This window comes from Arachis hypogaea, chromosome 19, assembly GCF_003086295.3.
Source record: "Arachis hypogaea cultivar Tifrunner chromosome 19, arahy.Tifrunner.gnm2.J5K5, whole genome shotgun sequence".
Lineage (NCBI taxonomy): Eukaryota > Viridiplantae > Streptophyta > Magnoliopsida > Fabales > Fabaceae > Arachis > Arachis hypogaea.
The window spans coordinates 100,151,525-100,164,106 of record NC_092054.1 but is presented as its reverse complement, the minus strand read 5'-3'; the positions used below and the strand labels follow the sequence as shown (position 1 = coordinate 100,164,106).

General features: G+C 38.4%; 1 non-coding gene across 1 annotated transcript; it reads right to left on the bottom strand.

The window, feature by feature from the left end:
- Nucleotides 1-232: 232 nt before the first annotated feature.
- On the bottom strand, nucleotides 233-336 carry LOC112780666 (small nucleolar RNA R71). The gene has a single exon (XR_003191487.1). It is a non-coding gene; the product is annotated as a small nucleolar RNA R71 (small nucleolar RNA).
- Between the last annotated feature and the right edge of the window lie 12,246 nt (nucleotides 337-12,582).

Sequence of the window (12,582 nt, the reverse complement as noted above, 5' to 3'; positions counted from 1 at the left end):
TGGGAGTGCTAATGAAGACCCAAACCAACATCTCACAAAATTCCTGAGAATTTGCGACACTGTGAAGTCCAATGGAGTCCAGGAAGATGCCTATAAACTGCTTTTGTTCCCATTTTCACTTAGGGACAAGGCAGCTAAGTGGCTGGAATCATTCCCAAGGGGGAGCCTAACAACATGGGACGAGGTGGAAAGCAAGTTTCTGGCACGTTTCTACCCCCCACAAAAGGTCAATAGGCTTCGATCTGAGGTTCAGACTTTTAGACAACAAGATGGTGAAACTCTCTACGAGGCATGGGAGAGATTCAAGGATTTGACAAGGAAATGCCCACCAGACATGTTCCATGACTGGGTGCAATTGCATATTTTCTATGATGGACTCTCTTATGAATCAAGGAAGGCCGTAGACCATTCATCAGGAGGTTCATTGAACAGGAAAAAGACTGTGGAAGAAGCCATTGAAGTGATTGAGACAGTGGCTGAGAATGAGTACTACTATGCATCAGAGAGACACAACACTAAGGGAGTCATGGAGCTGAACCATGTTGATACAATCCTAGCCCAAAACAAGGTGTTTGCCAAGCAACTAGCAGAGCTCACCAGGAAATTAGAAACAAAGCAAGTGGCTGCAATACACACACAAGATCAAGAGGAAGAAAGCACTGAAGGAGGTGATTGGGAAGAGGCCAATTATGTAGGAAATCAACAAAGGCAACCATATGATCCACATTCCAACACTTACAACCCAGGCTGGAAAAACCACCCAAACTTTGGGTGGGGAAACCAGCAAAACCAACATAACAAGTCCACATACCAAAACTCCAACTAAAGATCATACCAAGCCACACAAAACACTTACTCCCAACCATCATATCATGGCCAAAATAATCAACCTACCCAACCTAATCCGAACCAACAATTTCAAGATCAATTAAACAGGATAGAAGGAAGGCTGGCAAACATGGGTCAGGACGTAAGTGAGTTGAAAAGCTTTAGGGATGAGGTGAGATCTACCTTAAGGGACCATGGTGAAAGACTAAAGAGGATGGAGTCTCAAGTAGGAGAGCTATTCCAACAAGCCCCCAAGTCCACTGCAGTGTTCCCTAGTGACACGGAAAAGAATCCTAAAGGGGAACAAAAGGGAGTGAGATGGGAAGACTGCAAGGCCATCACTATATTGAAGGAAGTCTCAGAAGAAGAAGGAATCAGACCATCAAAACAGGAGCCAGAAATCTTGAAGGAAGGTGTGGAAGAAGCTAAGCAGGAAAGTGAAACTGAGCAAGCCAAGGAACTGCAAAAAGGCATGATGGAAGAATATCAACCAAAAGCACCATTTCCTCAGAGGTTAGGAGGAGGAGAAAAAGGGAAAACCTATTCAAGGTTTTTAGAGACATTTAAGTCTCTCCATATTAATATTCCCTTTCTTGAGATTCTCCAGCAGATGCCTACACATATCAAGTATTTAAAAGAATTGTTGAGCAAGAAAAGAGTTTTGAAGGGAGGACAAACGGTAACAATGAACAAAGAATGCAGTGCCCTCATCAAGAAGGACACAGTTTCTAAGAAAACAGACCCAGGAAGTTTTCATATCCCCTGCATCATAGGGGAAACAAAAATTGATAGAGGATTCTGTGATCTAGGAGCTAGCATAAATGTGATGCCTCTAACTCTCATGAAGAGGCTACAACTGAATGAGGTGAGATCCACTGATGTAATCATACAACTAGCTGACAAAACTCAGAAGCAAGCTGAAGGGGTAGTTGAGAATGTGCTGGTTAAAGTGGGAGATTATTACTTCCCCACAGACTTCGTCATTTTGGACATGGAGGAAAGCTACCTACACCCTATCATTCTGGGCAGGCCATTTCTAGCCACTACTAGAGCGATCATAGATGTAGAACAAGGAGAGCTAATTCTGAGAATACATGATGAACAGCTCATTTTCAAAGTTTTCAAACCTGCATCTGAGCCTGAACCAGAATCTGAAAAGCCTAAGGATGATAGTAGCCATCTATGTTTGGAGGAAAGCAAGCCAGCAACTGAAACTCTAAAATAGTCCTTGGAAGGCAAACGAGAGTTGCAAGAGTTAAAGCCACAAGAATCAATGGAAACAGATCAGAAGGATCCTCATGGCATAAGGGTCAATGAAGAAATCCTCAGGAGAAAGGGAAGAATTGTAAAGAAATTGCCAAGAGGGTGGAGAAACAAGAAAATTCCCACTGAAGGTTTCTCTCCGGGAGATAAAGTGATATCAAGCCATTATCTGCCAATTCCACCTGGCCTCAAAACCATTCCTTCCCAGCTCCCTCAAGTGTTCACAATCAGGAAAGTTCTTTCTATGGAACATCTAGAAATCATGAAGGAATCAAGTGGGGACGTTTTCATAGTGAGAGGAGAAGACATCAAGCACTACAATCCACCCTAACAAGGGACAACCGTCAAGCTAGTGACGTTAAAGAAGCGCTTCATGGGAGGCAACCCATGTTTTAATATCCTTACTCTCTATTGTTTTGTTTTGCATTTAATAAATCATGGTTTCTCATGCATGAACTTGAATCCTCAGGACAACTGCTGAAAGAGTGCACTAAACATTGCATGTAAAATACAATTTGTCTCTAAGTTTGGTGTGCCTGAAGGCAACCCAAATTTTATTCAAAATGCATTCAATTTTTCATTCAAAGTGCACAACCAAACATTAAGTTTGGTGTTCTTCTTTGAACACGGTTCATGAAAAGCAAGAAGTTCCTCTGGATTTCGAAATTCATGACAAGTATATCATTCGCATGTTTTAATACTTTGGTTTCAATTACTTAAGGTAGTAAATTTGTTTAGGATCAAAGAGCCAAAGTGACTATGATTTATTAGAATGATGCACATTCATTAAGGACAACCAATATGGATTTCATGTCATCAGGAGACTTTACCAAACACTAAGTTTGGTGTCCAGTAATAAGTGTGCATACATACAAAAGTCACGGCTATAAGCTCATGAAGTCAATCATTGAATTACATGTGCAAGTACTATTCATCATTCACATGGACCGAAAAATGATAGCAAACTTGTTTGTTTGTGCAGGTACAAAAGAAAAGACAAAAATGGAGGAAAAAGACAAAGGGAGGTACGGTGCTTGGTCAAAAAGAAAGTTCACAAGTCTTTGAAACTAACACATGGGAAAAGGAAGTTCTGCAAGAAAAGATAGCTACATGTACAACCTAATGCACCCAGAATACTTCCAAGAAAATGAAAAGCAATTCGTCCTTCTCCTTAATTCATATATTTACCATCAAGCCACCCTTCACAAACCACCCTAGCCGTCCATTTTTCACTTACGGGCACTATAAAGAACCACTTGAGGAACGAGTTCCACACCACCAAATCTCCTTCATGCACATTTTCTTTCATCATAGCATAACTATCTTTTGCCGAAAACAACCTCACCACACCTCCAACAACACTTCTTGCTTCACCTTGTCAACTTTAGCTTGTCACTTACCAAAACTAAAGAACCAATGGCAGCCTCATCTAGCCACAAAAGAAGGAAAGACAAGCAACCAATGGAGGAGAACAGGGAATTCGATGCATGGAGATACAAATCAGTTTTCCATGAAATTCAAGCCGAATGGATGAGACCTAAAAGGGTACTAGCTGAGGTTCCCTTTGACCTTGAAAAGGATGAGTTCCCAGGTGTTTGGGAGAAGATCAAAAAGAGGAAGTGGGAGCTCCTGACTAAGCCAATCACTAAAATCAACATCAACTTGGTGAAGGAGTTCTATGCAAATGCAGTGAGGGAAGACTCAACCAAGAAACCCACATACAAAAGCTATGTGAGAGGGGTGGAAGTTGACTTCAGTCCCAAAGCAATCATGAAAACTCTTGGCCTGAAAAACATACATTTCAGCCAAGCAAGTTATGAAGAAAGGATGATAGGAGAACCTGACTATACAACTATTGCTGAAGACCTTTGTGCCATCAGAGCTGAATGGGTAAGAAAAACAAGAGGGGCTCCAAGAGTCTTGAGAAGGGGAGACCTAACACCGGAAGCTAAAGGGTGGTATGCAATAGTTAGGAGATCCATCCTACCCACTGCAAACTCTTCAGAAATAGTCCCTAAAAGAGCCATCTTGCTACATTGCATAATGGTGGGAGGGGAGATTAAAGTTCATAAACTCATTGCTGAACAGATACAAGAGCTTAGTGAGAAAAGTGACCCTGAATCCTGGCTCCACTTCCCTAGCACCATCATTAGACTATGCATCGATGCCCAAGTACCACTTGAAGATGAAAGACCTAATTGGCTATATCCTGGATTGGCTATAACTGCGTACAGAATGACTCTTGGCCCAATTGCTCCAAGACATACAAAAAGAAGAAATGAAGAAGGGCAACAAGCAGAAGCAGAGCAAGAAGCGGAACAAGAAGGACAGGAAGGAGAAGACGGAGAAGAAGAGCAAGAAGAGCAAGGAATTCCAGAAAGAAGACAACGAATTCCCAGAGACCCCATGGATATGAGCAGAATGCAGGAAATCATAGAAGGAATGTCTCAACAATACATGAGGTCTCAGGAGAGACAAGAGGACTTTCACCTAAAAATGATGGATATGCAAAGGAACTTTGAATCAAGATTCTTAGATCTGCAAAGGGAACAGAATTTACACTTACAGGAATCCTTCAGCCACATATGCCAACACCAAGATGCCAATGTCTTGGCAATCAAGGAAGCCACCACTTTACAGAATGCAAGATACTCAGTCCAAGCTGATTACAACATCAGTTCGCAAATCAAGCTTAACTACATAGGGGAACATTTACACAAGATGGACCCAGCATTCCCAGCTTTTGATGAGTATTTCAAAGGGAGGAAAGAAGGAGAAATAAACAAGGCAATGATCCTTGAAAAAGGAGTGGAGGAAACAATGAAAAAGGCTGGATTCTGGAAAAAGCTCATAAGAAAAGACAAAGGAAGTTCAAGTGGTCAAAAAGGGGTAGGAAGCAAGAAGAAGCAGGATCCCAAGAATCAAGAAGAACCAAGCAATAAATGAGAGGTGTTCTCTCTCCTTAATAATCAAATGATAATTGGTGAATTGTCTTCATGAGCTTTCTTTCATTATAAGTCATTTAAGTTTTAAGGTGAAATCTCTAGTATGTTTGTCTGTTTATTGCCTTGAATAAAATGAATGCCTAGATGTTTGGATATAACTTCACCTTCTTAAACAAGTGCTTGCCATGCTTGTTCTGTTTCCAAAAATAAAAGAAAAGTTTGAACAAAAGTAACTTGGCTCAATTAGTGACAAATCAAGTAGAATTAAGTGGTGGTATGCATGCTTGATTGTTTAAGTCAGATCACTGGAAATAGAGTGTAGAATTATCATTTTTTGTGTAGAAATTGAAAACTGTCTATGGATCTTGATGAATAAATGTCTTTGGCCATGAAAAAGAAAGAAAAAGAAGAAGAAAAAGCCACTGAAAAAGGGCAACCAAAAAGCAAAAAAATTGAGAAAATAAGCTAGGCACCAATGGTTTGAACTTCTGAGACAAATGCCTGTGGTGTTTATGTATTTAGGATATGCTTGGATGAATAGGTTCTGAGGAGTGTTTCAACACTCGGTAACTTGGGTTAACTAACCCGGGATTATCAACCAAAAGTCCATTATCAAGAGCAACCTAAATACAAAACATTTAGTCACACAAAGAGGTGCTGGGCACCAATGTCTCAAGAAGAAATGTGAACTAAAATGCCTGGAGTGGATATGTGTAGTGCAGTGATAAGAAAAAGAAAATGCCAAAGGCTTGTGCAACACATGACACTAAGCAAACAAGGAGCAAAGAAGCTCTAAGAAAAAGAAAAGAAAAACAAAGAAGAGAAAAGTGCCAAGGACATAAGAGTAACAAGAGGCCATAGCAGTGTTTGATAGATGCAATGAAAAAGTGATAATCTTACCTGATAAGAATGAAAAAGTGATGCTGCAACTTTCTGCATAAAACCCTTCTGATGAACTTAAAGTGCTTACTAATATAGCCAATGGGATTGCTTTCTGTTCATGCTTTTTCTTCTCAAATAACTCAGGACTTGCTTAGGGACAAGCAAGTATTAAGTTTGGTGTTGTGATGCCAAGGCATCTTAGGCTAGTTTCACTAGCATTTTTCAGTTAGTTTTAGTTGTTTTATGCATTTTCTTGAGCTTAAAGTAACCAAGAATGGTTAAATGAATAACAAAGCAATGAACCATCCAAACAGTATGATTTTGATGCAAATTCCATGAGTTTTTAGTTATATTACTTGAATGCTATGAATGGAAGATTTCTCATGAAATTTTGCAAGACTTTGATGCAATTGTTTGGATGATTTCAGGGAAAAAGAGGCTAGGCAAGGAAGCAACAAAATCAATAAAGGAAGCTTGAATATCACATGTGGAGTTTAAGTTCCAGTTTAAGCTTAAACTGGAACTTAAACTACCAAGCCTTATAATGCTGGAAATGGCGTTTAAGTTCCAGTTTAAACCTAAACTGGAGCTTAAACGCCAGAATCATGAAGGCTAAGAAATGCTGAAATTGAAGTTTAACCTCCAGTTTAACCTTAAACTGGAGGTTAAACGCCAGAATGAAAGTCTCACCAAAGAAGCATTTCCACGTTTAACCTCCAGTTTAACCTTAAACTGGAGGTTAAACGCCAGAATGAGAATTCCACTCAGGAAGCATTTCCACGTTTAACCTCCAGTTTAACCTTAAACTGGAGGTTAAACGCCAGAAATGGGAAATGCACCAGGAGCCATTTCCACGTTTAAGCTCCAGTTTAACCTTAAACTGGAGCTTAAACGTGTTCGACCAAGTTTTCTCCTCCAGGGTTGCTTTCTCCATTTCCACGTTTAAGCTCCAGTTTAACCTTAAACTGGAGCTTAAACGTGTTCGACACCTCCAGGGCTACCTTTCTCAGCTTCCACGTTTAAGCTCCAGTTTAACCTTAAACTGGAGCTTAAACGTGTTCGACCTCCCAGATGGCCTTCTCTATTTCCACGTTTAAGCTCCAGTTTAACCTTAAACTGGAGCTTAAACGTGTTCGACCTTCAGGGCTGCCTTTCCTATCTCCACGTTTAAGCTTCAGTTTAACCTTAACCTGAAGCTTAAACGTGTTCGACTAAGTTACCCTCCAGGGCTGCCTTCTTCCATTTCCACGTTTAAGCTTCAGTTTAACCTTAAACTGAAGCTTAAACGTGCTTCCACAAAAGGCATCACTGGAAGTGTCTGGCGTTTAAGCTGCAGTTTAAGCTTAAACTGCAACTTAAACGCCACTCTTGGAAAAGGTTTCTGGGCCAAAAATATTGCGATTTAAGTTAGTATTTGAGCACAAACATTAACTTAAACTTACTCTGGTATGAAACCCAATTGAATATCATGGTTTATGGGATTGGGCCTGAAGGATTGATGAGTCTGAAATTTCAATTTGTTGAGTCATGTGTCATTATTTGATTATCACTAAGTTGGCTCAATGAATGTTACAGAATTTGGATCAGCAGCCTCATCAAGATTATGGATCATAAACCCAAGGCAAAAGGAAAGCAGGGAGAGGCCTCAAAGCCCAAGAAACACAACAGAAGCTCAATATAGAAAGTGTATAAATAGGATAGAATTGAAGTTAGGAGAGGAATTTTTTTTACCTTTTTCATTTTTTGCTAGTTTTCATACCTTTGTAATTGAATTCAGAGCTATGACTCACTAAACCCCCTTTCATTGGGTTAGGGAGCTCTATTGTAATTCAATGAATCAATAATAGTTTATCTTCTTCTTCAATCTTTTCTCTTGAATTTTGTTAGAAAGCTTCTCGATCTAATTCCATTGGGTAGTTGTCTTGGGAAAGAAACTACCCATAATTGGAATCCTTCGGAACCTTGGGAAAGGAATGGAGGATTCATGCTAGAGAAGCTTTCTCACAATGAATTGGATTGGGGTTTGGATGGATATTGTGACATGTAATCCTACCAAATTGTGGTTCATGAAACTGTGTGGTATAATCAGTGATCGAGCATCATCTCTTCTTATGAACATTTAAACCAAGGGATTGGGAATTTGTTTGTTTTTAGAGAGAATTGGTGAGCCAAGGGATTGGGATCCAATCATATAAGATTGCCAAGCAAAATTCAATGAACGCATTGGTTGAGGAAGAGATAAACATGTTTTGATTCGGAGATCTCAATATCTCCTATAACCCAATGAATTCCCCATTTCTGATTTCCACTTTCTCTTTACATTCTGCAACTCAATTCATGCAATCACCCCCATTCCCTTTTAATTTCAGCAATTTAGCTTCTGCTCTTTAATTCATGCAATTTAAGATTCCGCCATTTAAATTTCTTGTCATTTACGTTTCCCGCCAATTTTACATTCCGCAATTCTCATCTAAATCTTGATTCTGCTCAACTAGAACACACTTCTAATCCGAATTGCTCACTCAACCAATCCTTGTGGGATTCGACCTCACTCTATTGTGAGTTTTTACTTGACGATAACCGGTGCACTTGCCGGAAGGAATTTTGCCGATCGTGCAATTTCCTAAATCGTAGCATAACAAATTTATGCGCATCAAATAGGCAAGTAACAACTTGAAATTTTTGAATCAAAATATTAGTTGTTAGCATTAATTTCAAAAATTATGAAATAAAAATAAGAAAAAGATTTTGAAAATCAAATTTTAAAATTTTCGAAAATAGTAAGAAGGAAATTGAAAAAGATATGATTTGAAAAAGATGTGATTTTGAAAAAGTATGAAGATTTGAAAAAGATTTGAATTAAAAACTAACTTACCTCCCTTGTGTTGTCCTGGCGTTAAACGCCCAGAATGGTATTCCTTCTGGCATTTAACGCCCATTTGGCTACTGAAGAACTGAAGATTGATGGTTTAGAAGTTATAGTAAACTCTCGTTTCAAGTATAGTTACTAAACCAAGCAATCAACCTTTCTTACAAACGTTTTGGTTGTCACAAGTAACAAACCCCTAATAAAATTGATAACCGAAATATTCAAACCTCGGGTCGTCTTCTCAAGGAACTGCAGGGAAGTATGTTCTTATTATTGGTTATGAAGATTGTAAATTGGGGTTTTGAAGATGAGGAATAAGTAATTTAAATTGCAATTAAAGTAAGTAAAAGACTGTAATTTAAATAAATAACTGTAAAACACACTTTTGGCAAGGTATGAGGAATTAGAAGTCATATCCTAGTTATCCTTATCAATGATGATGAAAATTGAATCTTAATTCCACTTAGTTAACCTTTGCTAGAGCAAGGGAAAGTCAAGTGACTAATTAGTTAGATCCTCCAATCCTAGTTAATCCCTAAGAAAAGATTGGGATTATTGAAGTTCAATTCAATTAGAAAAGATAACGATTATCAATCATGTTGAGTTTGATAACTCCTGAGTTACTGATTTCTTAAGCAAGACCAAAAGGGGGAAAGTAAATCTAGTGGAATAAAAATGTCTTTAGATTGGGGATAAAAGTAACATAAATAAAAGAAAGCAATTGTAAACTGAAATACCTCAAATAACATTAATTCAAAGAGTAATCTGTAACATAGAAGAATTCATAAATAAAATTGAGAAAATAATAAAAAGGAATAATGAAACTGGTAAAGAGATAATCTTGAAAGCGAATAAAATCCTAATTCTAAATCCTAATCCTAAAGAGAGAGGAGAGAACCTCTCTCAAAACTAAATCTAAATCATCGAAAACTAACTAATTGGAGACTCTCCTCTCAATGGATGCATTCCCCGACTTTATAGCCACTAATCTGTGTTTTCTGGGCCGAAAACTGGGTCAAAAATAGCCCAGAAATCGCCCTCAGCGTATTCTGGTACGTTCAGGTTGCGACAAAGTGACGCGGAGGCATCGTCCACGCGTCCGCGCGGATTGAAGTTCGAAGATGCGATGCGGGTGCGTCATTCACGCGTTCGCGTCGCCTAACTTCGGAGCAGCTATGACAAATTATCTATCAAATCGAAGCCCCGGACGTTAGCTTTCCAACGAAACTGAAACCGCGTCGTTTGGACCTCTGTAGCTAAAGTTATAGCCGTTTGAGTTCAAAGAGGTCAGGTTGGACAGCTTAGCAATTTCTCCAACTTCTTGTATTCCTTCCACTTTTGCATGCTTCCTTTCCATCCTCTGAGCCATTCCTGCCTTGTAATCTCTGAAATCACTTAACACACATATCAAGGCATCTAATGGTAATAAGAGAGGATTTAAACATAGGGAACTTAAGGCCAAAGAAGCATATTTTCAATCAAAGCACATAATTAGGAAGGCAAATGTAAACTCATGCAAATAGTATGAATAAGTGGGTAAAGAGTTGATAAAATCCACTCAATTGAGCACAAGATAAACCGTAAAATAGTGGTTTATCAGCTACCTCCTTGGGTGTTAAACGCCCAGGCAGCTACCCTGGCTGGCGTTTAAACGCCAGGATTCCTTCTTCACTAGGTGTTTTGAATGCCCAGCTTTTTCTCTGTGATTCCTCTGCTGTATGTTATGAATCTTCAATTCTCTGTATTATTGACTTGAAAAGACATAACTTTGAAATTTTTTTTTTGAATTTTTAATGATGAGAGAGAACAACAACAAAATGAAACTAATAAAAAAAACTAAGATCAAATATACAATGCATGCAAGACACCAAACTTAGAAATTTTCATATTAGAGACACTAACAAATTGAGAATGCACATGAGAAATAACAAAAGACACAAAACAAGAGAATTTAAAGATCAGACCCAAGAAAATCAACAAGAACAACTTGAAGATCAATAAAGAACATTATGCATATATTTTAGAAAAATGCAAGAAAATTACAAATATACAAGACACCAAACTTAAAATGTGACACTAGACTCAAACAAGAAACACAAAATTTTTTGTTTTTATGATTTTATGAAAATTTTTTGTATTTTTTGAAAATTATTTGGAAAAATAAAAAATAAATAAATTCAAAATTTTTTTAATATGAATTCTAGGAATCATGTAATATTAGTCTAAAGCTTCAGTCTAAAAAGATTAGACATGGCTAGCCAAGCTTCAGCAGAATATTACATACAACAGCCAAATTGATGGGAATCAATTAGCTCCTGTGATGATAAAAGCATCATCTGAAACTCTAGAATTCATTCTTAAAAATTCTGAAGAACATAGAATAATTTATTTTTTTTGAAATTTTTTTTTCAAAAATAAAAGCTTCAAAATAAAATAAAATTACCTAATCTGAGCAACAAGATGAACCGTCAGTTGTCCAAACTCGAACAATCCCCGGCAACGGCGCTAAAAACTTGGTGCACGAAATTGTGATCTCAATGGCGCCAACAACTTGGTACGCACAATTGTAATCTCAACTCTTTGTCACAACTTCGCACAACTAACCAGCAAGTGCACTAGGTCGTCCAAGTAATAAACCTTACGTGAGTAAGGGTCGATCCCACGGAGATTGTTGGCTTGAAGCAAGCTATGGTCATCCTTGTAAATCTCAGTCTGGCGGATTCAAATGGTTATGAAGTTTTGATAATTAAAAGATAAATAAAATATAAAATAAGATAGAGATACTTATGTAATTCATTGGTGGGAATTTCAGATAAGCGTCTGAAGATGCTTTGTTGCTTCTGAACTTCTGCTTTCCTATTGCCTTCTTCCAACCCTGCGTTACCTCCTTCCATGGCAAGCTGTATGATCCTCTTGGATGAAAACAATTCCATCTGCGCTATCACCGCAGGGCTAATCATCTGTCGGTTCCCGCTAGCGTCGGAATATGACCATTGTCCTTTTGCACACTGTCACTTGCGCCCCACATTCGCAGGTTTGAAGTTCTTCACCGTCATTCCTTCCCAGATCCTACTCAGAATACCACAGACAAGGTTTAGACTTTCTGGATCTCAGGAATTGCTGCCAATAATTCTAGCCTATACCACGAAGGTTCTAATCCTAGATTAGAAACCCAAGAGATACGCACTCAAGCTATTGCAGGTAGAACGGAAGTGTTTGTCAGGCACGCATTCATAAGTGAGAATAATGATGAGTGTCACAGATCATCACATTCATCCGGTTGAAGTACGAGTGAATATCTTAGAGAAGAAGTAGGCGTGAATTGAATAGAAAACAGTAGTAATTGCATTAATTCATGAAGAACAGCATAGCTCCACACCTTAATCGATGGGGTGTAGAAACTCCACCGTTGAAAATATATAAGAACAAAGTCTAGGCATGGCCGAATGTCCAACCTCCCAAAGAGGGTTTGACTTGGCGGAAATTGGCGAGTTAAGAAATTGTTATAAAAGATACGTTGCAAGTACAGTTCTTAACCAACCGAAAATCCGCTTATCAATTTAGAAGTGGTTGTCACCAAATTAAAATTAAAATACTGGGAGTATGAATCCCAAGTCGTCTCCCAACGAGTTACAGAAAGATGTGCTATTTTATTAATCAGATATTTTCTAAAAATGGTTTGAGTTGACAAACAGGAAATTAAATCAGAGAATTTATGTAATTTAAATAAAAACCTTGACCGGGAGTAGATTAGTTGGAAGCCCTATCCTTGATGGAGTTCTCTCAAGATAAAAG